Below are 15,396 nucleotides of genomic sequence, written 5' to 3'. Positions count from 1 at the left end.
GCCTATCTGCCAGAATATTTGCTTAACAATCACAACAACAAATAACAACAATTGTTAAATCTAGACTTTAGATATGTATATATTCATTTTTCTTTCCTTCAATTTTTACCAGAACTTGAAAATTCTGGTAACACATTTGGGAACATAAAATAGCAGAGTTTCTGTTTTTTGTCTTTGACTAATGCCCCGTCTCCAAGATGCCATTCTTGAGTACCATTGATGAGTACCTCAGTTCAAACATCTCTTTGCCATCACGCTCTAACCCCAGAATCGATGATACCTAGAATATGGATATATAACATATCTGTAAAGATTTGCCCTCCACAGATATTCAGGGCCTTATAATTGTTAGAAACCCCAAATATGTTGAAAGTCTGGTCAGTTGTTATGCAAAGTAGAGCATCAAAATGAGTAAAGAGGGTTGAAAAACACGTATTGAAGTTACCAGTCAGAGTTGGGTAACTATCTGCCTACTAAAACAGCATTCTCATCACTTAGAGTTCTTTCAAATTAACAGAACCTTAGAAGTAACTCTGAAAAATAAAGTACATAAGTACCTCACCACATTGATGCATAGGTACACCAGGGCAGGACAGATGGTAATTTTAAAAAGTAATACCAGTTTCCACCTCTAGAATGTAAAAAGGAGGAGCTCTGCAAACCAAGAAAACCAGTGAAACATTTACAAACATTTTTTAAGACTCCAGCAATGGTCCTAAGGGCATATAGCAAAATGAAGGAACATTTAATCAGGAAAATCTACTAAAATCCATTAAGAACAGTAAAAGTCTATGGAATCTGAAGCATGAGCTTCCTCCTTCCTCTCCCAGAGCTTAGTATGATGGAAATTCCTTTACAGTCTGGTATAGCCATGAACACAGGGCTCCCTCTTTCCCAACAACCAATCAAGAGTTATGGTATTTTGGGAATATTTTCAGTAGGAGCATGATGTCAGCATCTTTCATTCCATGAAGCCCCCCCGTTTATGTTTTCTTTTCAAACCAAATTGTTATCATTTTATTCATAGTTTTTACCACTGTTATTATTTAACATTGGTTTTCTTCTCACACTAAAACATAAAAGCCACGAAAGCAGAAAACCTATCTGTTTTGTTCCTATACCTTGAATAGTATATAAAACATGGTAGGCACTCACCAAATATGTATATATATATAATGAATGAACATTACTCTCCCATTGGTTTCTAATTTCATTTATCTGTGTACCTAAGAAATTTTGAGAATATGTTGAACCTACACACTTTTATGAAGATGTCTCATGGGTGGAAGAGGAGTTGGTGATAGGGAGGTGCTAGGAAAGGGTCAGGAAACAGTTGTTTATCTCAAACCTTATTTTTTTGAAAGACAGACATCATTATTCCTGAGAAAACTGAGAATATAACATTGACTGTCTCTTTGCTTTGGAAAGAGTCTCATCAAAGTCTTGACCTTTGGAGTACATGTCAGACATAAATGATTTACTTAGGTTAGCAAGATTCTAAGGCTTCATCTGGATTTTCTATTTTCTTTTGTGATATTTAGGTTCCAGAAACATGACTTACATGGTTGCCATGGAAATGAGTGAAATGGTGAATCATGAAGCTTTTAGAAGTAAGAGTGCTGCATAAATTTAAGGAAGGGCTATTTTTATTAATATTTTTTGAAAACTATTGGTAAATCTCACAGTACAGAAGATGCTACAGAAAAGAAAAAAAGAAAAGCTGATTATTCTAGTTCTAACCCACACTGCAATGTAAATGCTGTGAAAAATAAATACATTGCTGCAATGAATATAGGAAGAATTATTCTATATTCTGATTTCACATTTTATATGTGAACATATTATAAGCCCTCTGAATCAATATGACAATTCACTTGTACGTGTGTGTAGCTTGTCTAATCTCAGCCTCATAAAGCATTTCCTCTTTACTTTCAATTTTAGCACACAGCTTTTTGTTTAAAGCCCAGGTGGGTTTTTTTATTATTATTAATAAAAGCTGGCATCTTCTAAAGTAAGAAGAAACAAGTGTAGATCTGTGAACCTAGTAAGACAACTATAGTGGGGAACAAGGTATGAAAAGTTTCAAAAGTATTGCAGGAAGTGTTTATTAACCATTGTTTAGAACAATAAAAAAATCCATAGGATATAATCAGATTCTCCAGGTGGAAAATAAGCACCAAGGAGCAACAGCTTTCAACTGTCTATGGTATGATTTTAATTACATTTTAATTATTTTTGGCTTACATAAAAACTTTCTTTCACAAATTAATTTTAAATTGGCTTTATTCAGAACATATGCAATAGCTACAGTCAATCAATGGAATGATTTCCAATCATTAGTAAGAGAGTGGATTGACATTATACAGGACCATCCAAATTCAACTGAAATTGTTCACTGCTTTTAATGCTGCTGACTAGTATGAAGACTGTTACCATATCTGAATGGTGTTTATTGAACAGGGTATATTTTCATTTTTTTTCCAAAGCTAATTTTTAGAGTTTTTTTGGCAATGTTAGAAAAGAAGATAACTACGAAGACTAATAAGCAAGGTGCAACCTAACTATAGTTCACTAGTTTTCTGGATGTTAAGCTATAATTGCCAATTGGAGCTTCCTTAGCTCCAATTTTAGAGTCTAAAATAAAAGTTCATTTTCAATTTAAACTTTTAAGCCCTGGATGGTGTTCTGAAAGTCCTTTTTATGAGAACTGAAAACTTTCTTCTGCACTAAGTATATGAGAATTTAAGGGTTACCTTTAAGGCTCCTACAATTATAACTTATTTGAACTTGATGAGTTTCATTTATCCACCCAAGAATATTATATTATAAGATAGATAAATAATACAAAACACATTTTCCTGTTATGGAAGGTCAAGAAAAGTAATTTTCTTTTAGTGGTAGAGAGAAATATTAGGAGATGGAGGTAATGTTCAAAAGATCGTGTGTAGTGTTTGAAGCTACCTGCCATACAGAATAATCAATAACTAACTGGAAAGACCTTCATTTGATCATTCATACCTCATTGCTCATGAGCATTATTAAATATTCTCTTGGTTTCTCAGCAGGTTGTCTTTGAAGTTGCCACATGGAACATTTTTCTGCATGAAGGATTATAATTCACAAAAAATGTGATACTGATGGGTAGCTACAAGATAAAAAGAGGTACAAACTTACACATAGCTCATTAATTGCTCACTGACCTTAGGTAACAAGATTATTTTTATCAAAATATGCTTGTCTCCTCTCGAGAAGTCAGTTTTGCCGAATGGCCAGCCACATCCCATTGACCACTCAGTTGTACTGGACATACAGAAAACATTTAAATTATGGCTGCACAGTACATATGAGCAATTCACAAAGAAGCAAGGTGTATTTTCTCATCCAAATATTTTTTGTCAGAAGTTATGGTAAATTAATATCATTTTATTTATGTATGTCATATCTTCCAACAAAATTATTAATGAAAACATTTGCTGAATCAAAATAAAAACTTAGAACCACTGAGTGCCATGAGTATCAGTGCTTTTAAAACTTTCAGATTTCCAGCAAACATGAAGCAGAACACAAGTGTTGGCTCAAAAACGGAAATTTTATGCACAACCACAAAAAAAGAGTGGTTAAAAGCATTGAAATAACTCATGTTCACAAAAATCCAAGATGCTAAAGAAAATCTACAATTTATGAAGGAGAATGAACCCTACATAACACCATACACATACATACATTTATTTATTTATTTATTTTGGAGACAGAGTCTCACTCTGTTGCCTGGGCTAGAGTGCCATGGCATCAGCCTAGCTCACAGCAACCTCAAACTCCTGGGCTCAAGCAATCCTTCTGCCTCAGCCTCCCGAGTATCTGGGCCTACATGCATGTGCCACCATGCCCGGCTAATTTTTTCTATATATTTTTAGTTGGCCCACTAATTTCTTTGTATTTTTTTAGTAGAAACGGGGTCTCGCTCTTGCTCAGGCTGGTATCAAACTCCTGACCTCGAGTGATCCGCCTGCCTCGGCCTCCCAGAGTGCTAGGATTACAGGCGTAAGCCACTATGCCCAGCCCATACATTTATTAAAATGATCTCCAAAACCAATTCTAAGGGTAAGAGTGAGATGAAATTTACACAAAGAAGTCAATGCCATGATCCCTAAATAATAATAAATCTTTCATTCCATACAATGTTCCCATTCAGTCAAAAGGCATTCATTAAAATTTACTATGGGCTAAAACTTACAATAGTAACTGAGACTACAAGGATAAATAAGCCATATTCCTTACACTCAAATCCTGGGGAAGCCAGGCACATAAATAGATTGCACTACTGTCTAACAGAATCCTGCTCAGAGAAACCAATACCTATCTGGGGGAGCCAAGAGAATGTCCATGAGAAGGTGATATTTTAGCTAAGTCTTGATAATTGAGTAAGAGTTTGCTATACAGGGAAAATACGATTAAAATCTCTGGAAAGAGCACAGGTTGGGAAAAAGATTGGAGTTTTGAAACTCAAGGGTGATCTAAGAATCATGACAAAATCAGTGTTAGAGAGCATAGAATGCAAAGGTCAATATGGCTAACATAACTGAAGAGGGATTTATTTGTTCCCATATTTTTAACATTTATAACATGGTTAAAACAAGAAGTAAATATTGGAACACAAATGCAGCTAGAGTAGGAATAACACTAAGGAAGTTAATCAATAAGCTTTGTAATCAATTACATTGGCAAATGAAGGGCAAGACAGAAGTTAAAGGTGACACTAATCTTTCTCACATAGATTTAAAGTGAAAATGCCATTAATCAAGATAGGAAATAAAAAGAAGGAGCCAGAATGAAGACCATGAATTCTATTTTTGACATTTTAAGCTTGAATTACAAAGTCATTGGGTTGAGTTACAAATACAGAAGGAGAGGGGTCAAGTGCAGGAGATGTTGGAATAAACAGCTCTAGATGGTACTTGAAATCTTGGGAGTAAATGTTATCACTCAGGGAGAGCAAGAAGAAAAAGAAGAGAAGAAAACCAAAGATATTAAGGAATGAAGGAGGATGAAGAGAGGTCAAAAGTTTAGAGGAAAGCTAAGGGCATGGAGGTGAGGAGGTGGCAGGTAGTGAAATAGAATGATTTTCTGAAAGCCAGGAAGATTCCTCCAGGAAAGAAAGGCAGGAGGATTGTGACAAGACTGTAAAAAGCTGAAGAAAGCTCAAAGATGAAACCATCGCATTTAGCAAATGGAAAATAAGCCACTGGACTTTGAAAGAAGACTCTCTGTATAATAAGATTACAAACAGGGTGTCCGTGACTGAAGAGTTGGAATGAAATGATGATGCGGAAATTACTACTAGGTCTAGAAGTTCCAGCAGAGTAGAAGAGAGCAACTAAATGGAGTCTAGTAATGTTGTTAAATGTGAGTGTAGGTTTATTGTTGTTTTATTATTTTTTTTCATAGGTGGAGTAGCAAATAGGAATACCTAGGTGTGCTTTTAAACAAGGAGACTTTTAAACAAAATGCTTAAAGAGAGAGGCAAAAACTAATGCACTAAGTCCTAAATAATTGGTAATAGAGGCTTAATTTTAGCAAAAGTAACAAGAGCATTGTTTACTCTCAGAGGAGAAAGAAAGCTGCAATGGCACATGGAATGTTAGTTATATTTCAAAAACAGGAAGGAGAAAAGAAGTAAATCTTGTACCATAATAGCTTCTATTTTCTTTGAAATGTAAGTGTCTCATCTGCTGGAAGGTGTCTATCAGAAGGGGAGGAGTTGATGAATCATATTGTAGTAATAATAGGTTTGTTAATCTAGTGATTAGAAGCATGAAGATAAATTGGTTTGGGTATTTTGGTTAGGAAATCTATTAAATACAAAATGATTCACAGTGGCACAGTTGGGGGTTAAGATCAACATCTGAGTCATTTTCTATACTGACCATATTTAACCTCCCTATCACACACATACACATGCATATGCATTCAACTCCAGTTTCTATGCATTTGTCTAACAAATGCAAGGCATCCAGGTTAGGAATCCAGACTATAAAACCTCTCAAATCTTAGAAAAATTAGTTGATTGACAAAATCAAAAGAACATCAGGTTGCATTTGGATGTGTGTTGCATTTGTATAGAGCCATATGATACTTAAAATAATGAGGACACTTAACCTAGAATCTGTAGCGTAAACAAGAGTTGTTGGTCTGAGATTTGTATACAGATTTAATTGTCTTTTTTTAAAAAATTGGTTTTTTACCTGTTTTTTATTTGTTGTTGTTGTTATACTGTAAGAAGAAATTCTGGAAAACTAGTTGATTCAAGCTCATTCCTTTAACACAGAGTTAAGTCACAAATAGGGAAAATTATCCCAAAGCTAGAAAAGGGCAAGACAGATTACTGGGTATCTTTCAGGATCATGCTCCACATTGTCTAGTGGACACCCTGGAGATTATCTGATTCTGTAAGCTGAACATCTTGGTTTGACTTTCTATTGAGTATGTTATTTTGCATCTCTCTAGTGGCAGAAACTAACTTGAAGAAACCTGATAAGAATATAAATTATTCTTACCCATAACAATGCAAATGAATTTTGTCTGGTGAAGATCTAATTGATTTATGCCTTGTAGAATAGATAATAAACATGACATTTTATGTCTTATATGATATTAACCAGTTTTGAATCTATTATATTAGCAAGTTTATGTCTACATTCCTGCACATATAGGCACACACACACACACACACACACACACACACACACACACACACACCAGTTCTCCTAGTTCTTCTTTGAACTGGTTTTAACATCTTACTGGTTCCTTCACTTATTAATGAGTTAAATAAAATCTTTAACATGTGTTAATTTTGTATTTTTAAAAGAGTAATGGCTTATTTTTCTAATATTGTGCTTTAGCACAAAGTAGTTAAGTGAACTGGATAACTACATTTGTAAAATATCTGTCTAAAATCTTGACCTCCAGGTCTTCCAACTAAACCTCATTATATCATTGTCAAAGCATAAATAAAATAGATTTAAAGTCACAGTCTCCCATTATATGGATTCACCATTTGAATATATTCATTTTTGTCAACCAAAAATAAAATTAAGAAAAATCAACTTAGAATTATACAAATTTGTATAAATAATAGAACCTTTATTTTGTTGAGAAAGAAATGTTATACACAGTGAATATTAGCTAAAATGTTGAAGAGTATATCCTTAGTTACTGTGGAGCTATTTTTACAATAAAACCTTCACTTTGTCTAACAAGTTCCCTTGAGAATTAAAAGAAAAAATACATTGAAATGGAAAAAAAATGTTGAAAATTTTAGCCCAACAACTACATGGACTACCTTTACATTTTGGGGTAAATGTTCACAATATATAGTTAATGCCTTAATTTTTCATGTAATGAAATATAAATTATTCAATCTCTTAGTATTTAATGTAAAATAAAATATATGTAAAAAGCTCTTTAAAAAAGCAAGTATAAATTAAGGAAATGTGAACCATGATCCTTTTAAAGAAAAGGTATAAATTTACTGATCTTAATTCACTGGTGCCATGGAAATGACTTATTTTATGAAGTTCACTTTAGCTTAAAAATAAACATTTTCATGATTCAGGGAATGTATTATTCTAAATACCCATAAATGTTGACCTTCTGTAGTTAGTGATTCATACAGACAGACTCATGATCAGAATAAGCCATTTACATAAAGACCATATCAACAAGAAAAACCTAAACCACTGTATTATTTGACTCTAAGCATATGACTGTGCAGATGAAGCTTTCAGTTCAAATGTGGAGGACAATGCTGAGTGCAAGACCAACATACTCCATTTTTTCAACAATGGGGATTTTGCCTCCATCCATGTTTTAATAATTTAGTATAGATTAAGTATTCATAATCATGAAGAAATAGTGACAATATAGTTTGAAATGCAAAGCTTATTATATAAAATATAACAAAATGCCAAATGAATAAATATGAATATATTGGTGTATATATGTATATATAAATAGTATATATACATGCACACATTTCTGTGTATGTATACATGTACAAATATTTATATGTGTGTGTATGTAGCAAAAAAGACTGGAAAACTATAAACATTTATTCATACCATTTATGCCATCCAAGAGCAAAAGAATTACTTCTGGGTTATTTCTGGAACTTCCAACTCCTAGTAAAGTCACTGGCACACAATGGGATTTTAGCACATTTTTAAAGACAAGAAGGAAAGAAAGGAGGAAAGGAGAGAAAAAGAAAGGTGAAAATATGCCAAAATTTTGAGAGAATTCTATTACCCTCCTTATTTTTCCTCTATTTCCTCATCTTTTCTACAATATTTTATTAAGTATATATTATTTCTAAATAAAAATCAATAAATATTCTTAAAATAAAAATGTAATAGTTTAGAATTAAATACATCATAATGTCCATCCTCTTTTAATACCCTTTGATAAAATGTGGTTGAAATTACATTTCGAAAAAAATATATTTTCAAAACTATGTTAAAAACACAAATACTTATAAATTGTGCCTGTTTAAAGCTTTAGTCTTGGTGTTATAGAAAATATAACTTTTAAAACTATTTGTCTTTGGATAATTAGAATAATAATCAACATGGGTTTACAATGTAAGTATTAATACAAATTGCCTAGTTCCATTACTTACTATGGGTTTCACCTTGAACAAGACACAAAGTACTTACTTATCAGAGTGTCTGGAATTTCCTTAATAAAGGGAGCTCAGTGAAAATATAGCTATTAAGAGGTATCCAAAGAAATTTTTAGTACAGTTATCTAAGAATGAAAAGGATTATCAGTGGAAGCACCATAGCACAATAAAAACAAATTTATACAATCACAAATTATTTTATTGCTATTGTAAAAATATGCATTCATGCCTTTTGAAAATAAAATCTTGCTCAAACTGCATTTTTCTTAGAGCTGCAGAATATTATTATAATAGTGAGCAGATGAAGCTGATGGTCTTATTAAACTCACAGCTGCAGAGGGTGAATTACTTTTTCTCCATGTCCATGGCCAAGTATAGCTTCCCTGTTTGCTTTGGACAGTTTATATAGGAAAAACAAAGAAACAGGGCTACTTAGATCCATCCCAAGCAGTTTAAATACTACACATTTACTTACAACAAATTGAATCTTTCCTTGCAAAAACAATGGCTGATTTAAATAAAAAGTATATCTTATTAAGAGCCACATAATGAAGGTAAAGGCGTGAAAAGAATTCCTGTAAATAAAGCCTATCCAAATCGATTGAAAGGGAAAATGAATTTCTCCCTTATTTATCTATAGCTACCTAAAACTTATCAAAGGCAAAAGAGTCAATTGAAAGTAATTTTTTTGAGTTAGTTACAAGAGCCTTATAAGCAGAGTGTGGCACATCAACTTTCCCTCACCAAAAATAACTTCATAAATAAATATCCTGAGGTTAGAAAAATACTATCACTGCTCAAAATATGGATCTCTGTCTTTGGGGTTTATTATAGGTTTTATTATCATTCTCTTTAATTTCCTGCAGCTAACCTTGGTGCCCCCAGCAAGAATATTAATCGAAATTCTTAGGATTTAACGACAGTTTGTAGATACTGTAATAGTGCTGTTTAAAGTGACTTTAACAATCCAAATGTTTAAGGGACTTTACAAATGATATTAACTCTACCAATTAGTATGATGGCAAGGTTGAAGTAACTGACTGGAATCTGTTTTATTACCAAGAATGCATAATATTTGCTGAATCTAGTCACCTCTAGAATATTGAATACATCCCGATCACTGTAGCTGCATTGGTTTCATCTTTCTTTGTTCCTATTACACTCATGAGGAGCAAGCAGCACAGAGTTTAGCACTTAAGAGCATGGTGAGGTTTGGTCTGGTTTCCCAGCACAGTTCAAAGCCATGAGAGGGAAAGCTTCATGTTTTAGTCCTTTAAATGCATCACAATTCCCCATAGATTGTAAAACGAGTTTGCTATGTGCCAAATACTTTCCTAGGGGTCTTTGCACGTACTACCTTATTTAATTTATACAATAGCCCCATGAGATGGGTATTGCTGTCATACCCATTTTTTCCAAATGGGGAAACTGAGGCACATTCAAATTAGAAGTTAATCCTAAATCATCTGACTCCAAAACCTTTCCTGTTGTCATTACTGCATATGATCACCTAGTAGATACCCAACAAGAACTTAGGGGCAGAAGGAGAAGGTGAGCTAATCTCAGATTTGTTTCCTAGTAACTCAGCTCTAATGTCTCCTCATCCTAAAAAAAGGAGTGAGTATAAAATAACTAAAAGGATATAAAGGGTAGTGGAATTAAATTAATTCTAGTCAAGTTTATTGAAGGTACTTTGAAAGTTAAATTTTCCTTTATCTGGCATTCAAGTTCTTTTAAAAAAAACTTTTCATATTGGAGTAATTTTAGACTCGCAAGGAGTTTCAAATACAGTACTGGGAGTTCCCATATAACCTTCACTCAGCTTCTGCAATATTAACATCGTGCCTAACCATACGACATTATTAAAACCAGGAAACTGATGTTCATAAAATACTATTAACTACAGGCTTCATTTGGATTTTATCTGTTTTTGCATGTGCTCATTGTGCGTGTTTGTAGTTCTATGAAATTTTATCACATGTAGAGATTCATGTAACCACCACCACCATCAGGATTCAGAACAGTTTTAAGACCTTTTATGTATATAATGTGCCCAGCACAAGCACCTACTTCTTTCAGGTTAGACTTCTTACTGATCTCTGCATACGCCATCATCTCTCAACTAAGTAGAGTGCTTTTGGTCCACTGCTTTTACAGCCACTTCCTTTAAAAAAATCACCATAAATCTATTTTTAAATTTTGATAAATTGTACATAAATGTTTTTTTTGGATGTTACATTTTGTGGAAATGTATATGCTTCATTATCTCAAGTTGTCTGAAACTCACAGATGTGCTGAACTGTTGCCAGGGAACTGTTTCTTATAGCTACTAATCAAATTCCTAAAAGACAGAAAGGGTAAGACCTCACAAATACATTTTTGTTTTTGTTCTTAATGAAGCAACTAAAACTGTAGAGTTATGCAGATGGAGAGAGACACAGTATCATATGTATGGACACTCAAACATGCAAAGGTTCTTAAGGAATGTTTTAGTAGAACCCCTTATTTTATAAGATTATAGAAGATGCTAAGAGATTTGTCCCCATCACACAGCAAGTTAGTGATTTAGCTGGGACTAAAGCCCACTTGTTTCCAAGCAGCGTACTTTCCATTACACCTCCCCGGCCTTTTATAACTGAAAAGAAGAAATGTGTTGTACAGGATAACTGCTGAAAAGTAGCAGAGAACCTCATAAGAATCTAACTTCAAAATCAGACCAGGCTTAGATTAAGCAGAGATTTATATTAATAACACTTAAAGATTTGTAAGAGAGATGCCTAATTACACATGACATTAAAAACTTTCCATTTTCATTTTAGATTTGGGAATATTTAAATTATCTATTTTAATTTAAAGTAATTTTTGATGAGCTGTATTAGCTAGGCATGTGGTCTGCTCATATTTAAACTGCAAGGAATCATTGAAATGTAATAGGTGGATATGCAACATATTGAACCAAGCATTTAATTATTAACAAAATTTATGGCAATTAAACCTGCAAATCTAAATGTTGTAAGAATCATCACCTCCTTTTATACAAATATACCATTCTTAAAACCCATTTCAGTTCTGATTTCTCCGATGTCTTAATTAGTTCATGTTAGTCTAATTCTTCTCTGACCTACCCTACTACTTATAATCAATATCAAAGAGTTTAATAACTGATTAAACCTTTTCATATTCTTCTTTTCTATGTATTCTCTTACCATTATGAAGAGCACTTTGGATAGGAGCTGATGGTAAATGTTTTTCTTATCCAGACTGGCCACAAAGCAAGTGTTCAATAACTAAATCCTAAATTATTTTGACAAAGGTAATGCGTAGAGCAACTTATTCTATATAAACTCTGAAAATCATCTATCAAGACACCAACTGAAAGGAAAATTAATATTCTGAAAGAGTTGATAAACTAGGACTAAACATCTGACAATGAATCATCAGTAATTTATGCAGAGAGTAGCATTACAAATGTTACCTTGCACTGCACAGTGCTTATTACTTTACAAGGATGGTGAGGAAAGCTCTAGATAAAGCTTTAGAAAAGTTTCAAGCTTGGCCTTTTGTTCCAATAAGTTGCATGACCTTGGGGGACATACATAATTTCTTTGGGACTCAATTAAGATTGATCTCTAAAGTACTTCTAGCTCCAAAATATTATGATTTTATTTAAGTTCTAAAGCATCCTTTACCTATACAGAAAATAAAAGGAATTTAATTTATAGCAGAGCTTAGAAAACCAAATGTTTTAGATTATCTCAGTTTCAATATAACATAAACCCTATGCTAAGTTAATTTGTTAAAAGCTATTTCAGACATAAGAACTGAATAAGGATCCTAAACTTTTGTACCCCCACAATATGCTGAAATAAGAATAAAAAAAAAATTTCTAAAAAAAAAAAACTGAATAAGGAGAATTCTGACGGTTTAAAAAACAAAAAACCTGGTATCAGCTGACTTGAATTTAAGACACTTCTTGACCCTTACTAGTTATTAGAACTTGAGGAAACTGTTTTTTTCTCTCTCTCTCTCTTTCTCTCCTTACTTGTTATCTTGTCTATAAATAGGTGGGGGGGTAGTGACGGGGAATGAATACTCCTTAAAGCCCTTTCCAAATTTTTTATCATATTGTGGGAGAAAGGTGTGACATTTCAACACAACCACTATCTCTGAAGGTTAAAGAAAAAAGAGAACTAAATATAGTAAAAGGAGAGAGTATGGACTGAATTAGTCACAGGTCCAAAGGGGAATAGAAGAGGTGTCGTGACCCACAAGAGAGACAAGAGGGTGAGGCTAGACCTGCAAGAAGGGTCAAATCAAATTAGAAAAGAGCTAGAAAGCTCTCCTGAGAGACAAAGTGCATGTTAATTTAGTCCTGTAACCAAGGCTGCCTGCAGATACACACACACACACACACACACACACACATATATAAAAGAATAGCCCTGAAGAAAAGTTGTGTAACATATTAGTAAATATATCATAAGACGTAATACTATATTTAGTATTTAGTATAGTATTATAATATATATTTATATTAATTATATTAATAATACATATTCTAATATACATAGTATACTAAATACTATATATTTATGATACTATATATTATATAATCTTATATATAGTAGTATAGTATGGTAACATATTACATAATAGTATTATAGTAATAGTACTATTATATAATAGTATATACATGCTTATATATTATATTTGCTATTTAGTACAGTATTATAATACATGTTTGTATTATAATATATAATATATTATAATCTTGTACTAAATATTATATATAGTACTATACATTATAATACAGATAAATTATATAATATGACATTTTCAAATCTAGCCCAGACTTCTGAAGTGCAGATTCCTATGTCTGCTTTCACTTAGATATCTCACAGCCATTTTAGCCTCAACACGTCCAAAATCAGAGTGACTCGGTTTGTCCTCTCACACCCGTTCTTCTTTTAGTGTTACGGTTCACCCAGCTGCTCAAACTGCAAATTCCGGATTCCTCCTCTTCCCTTACCCATCTCTGACACCCAATCCACGGGCAGGCCCTAACAGCCCACCTCTGAAATGATCGTCACCGTTACCTTCTAGTCAAAGTCACCGTCATTGCTTTAAGTATTCCAACAGACAACTTCCATTCCTTTTTCACTCTAACCACCCACGTCCTCTTTCCAGCAGTCAGCATAAACTTGTACAAACATCAATGAGATGGTCGCTATTCTAAGTAAAGTCCTCAGTGCCTATTGTTTACCACACTCAGCAAAACCCCTTATAATTTCCTATCGGTCTCTCTCCCTCTGTACCCGGGCTGGCTCTAAGTGATCAGTCCAGGAACCCCAGATCCTGGAACAGACCAACCTCATCTTCCTCACAGGAGTTTTGTGCAAGCTGCTCCCATCCACTTCCCTTCATGCAGCCAGTTCCTTTCCATCCTTTAGAGTTGTTTGATGCCAGCTTGACAGAGATGCTTTCTCTGACTACCCTACCAAAAATGGCTTCCCTGTAATTATTACCTAAGTACTTTATTTGTTTCCTTCATGGCATTTACTAGATCGAACAATTATTTAACTTATCCATCTATTTATTTTTAATCTTTCTTTTCTCCAGGATATTGAATTTTTAAAGGGGGAAAACAAATGTCTCATTCGCCATTGTTTCCCCAGTACTTAATACAGTGTCTAATATAAAATAGGTGCATGGCAAATACTCGTTAAACAAATATATGGTGTGTTGGGAAATTTTCTCATCAGGAAATAAGTTGAATTTTCTCATGAAAACCAACGACAAAATTAAATGGGTTTATGGGCATTTTATCTAGTTTCTTCTTTGTCAGATTTATTCCCCAAAGTAGGGGAAACTTGAAAGGAGGTAACAGAAATTGTTCATGTATTTTCCTACCACTTTGACGATTTGAATTTGTGTTTTTATTTCACGTGACTCAACACTTTCTTAATCTATTTCATGTAGATATTAAACTATATCCTTAAAGTTTTGAAGAATCTGACATTAGTGTCCTCAACATTCCTTGATGGTTTTCCTGTAAAAATAATTTACTGCAGTTCAGAGTTGCTGATAACTATCACTTATACTGTGAAAACTATGAAAATGTTATTGGATATTTTGAACACATATATACACAGTATTGATGTGTACGTATAGGGTCATATAACATTAACGTCCCACAACACTTATCTTTTGACAGCTATGTAATTACTTCTTTAGGATAAAAATTAATTTTCTAAGGAGACTGTGGAATAAATTAAACTTCACTTTAATTTGAATCTTATGTGATTTTATTTAACTCAACATAGTGTTTCCAGCAATAAAAAGTGAAACCTTTATTAAATAATGGTTTAATAAAGTTGTATCTACATTTATAAGTTATAATTAATTTTAGATAATCTTATATTCTCAAAGAATCAGTTTTTGTATAAATAAATTAAAATAAGTGGGGAACAAATAGTGAAACCAATTAGCCCCCTGGTCAAGGTAAGGAATCTATGAATAGAAATATTTACCTTTGCTTAATCAATGTTTTCTTTTGCCTCAGCCTTTCTGACAAGCCAATTGGATTTATATAAGGTAACTCTTTCACCTGAATTAAGAACAGCTGAAGGAACATACAACTTTATTACACGAACCCTCCTACAAAAAAAATCTAACTTTTTTTAAATCTACCAATTAAAACTAATACTAAGTTGCAGAAAGTT

The sequence above is a fragment of the Lemur catta genome, chromosome 5 (genome assembly GCF_020740605.2).
Source record: "Lemur catta isolate mLemCat1 chromosome 5, mLemCat1.pri, whole genome shotgun sequence".
NCBI classification, from domain to species: Eukaryota; Metazoa; Chordata; class Mammalia; order Primates; family Lemuridae; genus Lemur; species Lemur catta.
Note: the sequence above shows the minus strand (reverse complement) of the source record.